The following is a 2,034-nucleotide window of genomic DNA, read 5'->3' as shown; positions in this document are numbered from 1 at the left end:
TTCAACAGAAACTTGTCCTCAAGTTTCACTTACAGAATCATAGTCCAACAGAAACTTCTCCTCAAGTTCAAATTCAAGAGACATTGCAAGAGTAGCATCAACAGCTCCATACCAAGACATCTACATAGGAAGGTAAATCTCCATACCAATAGCTGCAAAACTGTATACGAGAAGTGCCGTTTGGAATTCAAACAACCATTTGTTGGCTTGTCCTCAAAAGTCATCATTAATACATGAATCCTCAGAATAGCAAGCTGATCAATAGTAACAGGTCTGTACAGATCCCCACCCATTATAACAAGAGAGTCACCATTTAGCTTTGATGCCCAAGTAGCCTCAATGAACTGGAAATTGACATTCAGAAACAAAAGCTGTTCAATTTCTTCTAATGAAAAATCTGCATTTCCCATTCGAATGATCGCATGTGCATGTGCATGTGCAGAACATGTTTCATTAGTCCCTTGCACAAGCCTTCTTATCTCCCCATTACCATAATTACTTGATATTGCACAAGCATTAGCATGGTTGAGCTGGAAGGAAAATTCAAACACCTGGTCATGTAGCTTGTGGCCTTGATTCCTAGCTTCTGAAACAATTATATCCTTATAATTCACCCTTTATGCTCAAGAATCCCTTTCGTTTTGGTTTCGTCGCATGCCAGATCAGAGAAACAAGGAGAGAGGGAGAGAGCAGAGGTCGTGCTTTCGGTCGAGTACTCAAGAAAACTCCGGGTTCCTTTTTCCCTTATTTGATCTTCTGATGTGGTTCTGTGATCGGTTGCTGTTATCAGAAGCCAAGAAAGGTGCTTCTTTTGGTCTTGGTAATCGATTTTTTTGATTTATAGATTCTTATTGATATTGCCAATTTCTTTGGGTTTTCTTCTCTTCTTTAAGAATTTGGATCTGCTTATCTTATTAGAATACCCGATTGGGTTATTCTGATTGGAATAACCGATTGAGTATTGTGGTTTTAGTTCCTGTTATCAATGCTAAAATATATTCATGCATGGATAGGTGTACACTATACTCAAAGTTTAGGGTCATGTTCGACTTTGGTTTGGAAGCTCTAATCTTTTGTTGCTTTTGGTTTTGCCTGCAGCAACTTTGTGTCCAGTTGGAGCAAGTTAGGAGTGGAGAGCCTTCTTTTCATCATCTTTTCCGGGTTCAACTATGTTGCTTTTCACTTTTGTTAAACATTGTAAGTGTGTGGGTTCATATAAATGGGTTCAGATAGCTAGATAGTAAATCAAAATTTAAATGATATATATGCAGGTTCATATAGATCAGAACACTGATATAAATGGTTGACTCTGCTAACAGAGTAATGCATATGGTGTCATTTAGTTTAGCATAAGCATATGTGGTATCGGTAAACTGCAAATTCTTTATGGAAGGTAGCTGGATAGGGATGAGAGCAATTGGAATTTGAAGAGTTGTGTAACATGTGGTGTGTACTCGTAGGAGTATCAAATGAGGAATTAGTATACACACACTACTAGGAAAAAAGGCTTAAGAGACGAAATTTTTCAAATTCGTCGCTTAAGTAACCACTTAAGAGACGAAATTATTTATCGCCTCTTAAGTGAGCACTTATGAGACGAAATTGGTTTCCTCTCTTAAGTGAGTACTTAAGCAACGAAATTAAAAAATTTCGTCTCTTAAGTGATCACTTATGAGACGAAACTGGATTCCTCTCTTAAGTGAGTACTTAAGCGACGAAATTGAAAAATTTCGTCTCTTAAGTGAGAGATTATGAGACGAAACGTGTTTCGTTGCATAAGTTTGGATTCATGCGACGAAATTTTTTTTTTCGTCGCATCAGTTCTCACTCATGCGACGAAATTTTTTATTTCGTCGCATAGGTCATTTCTGCCAAAACATTTGAATTTTTCACTCATGCGACGAAAATTTTTATTTGGTCGCATAGGTCATTTCTGCCAAAATTTGAATTGTAAATCATTCCGCCAAACTTCCCTCCACTTTCTTCTTCTTCTTCCTTCTTCTTCTTCACCACCACCACTTCTTCTTCTTCTAA

Source organism: Fragaria vesca, linkage group LG3 (genome assembly GCF_000184155.1).
Source record: "Fragaria vesca subsp. vesca linkage group LG3, FraVesHawaii_1.0, whole genome shotgun sequence".
Classification (NCBI taxonomy): domain Eukaryota; kingdom Viridiplantae; phylum Streptophyta; class Magnoliopsida; order Rosales; family Rosaceae; genus Fragaria; species Fragaria vesca.
The sequence above is the reverse complement of the archived record's forward strand: the minus strand, read 5'-3'. Positions refer to the sequence as shown.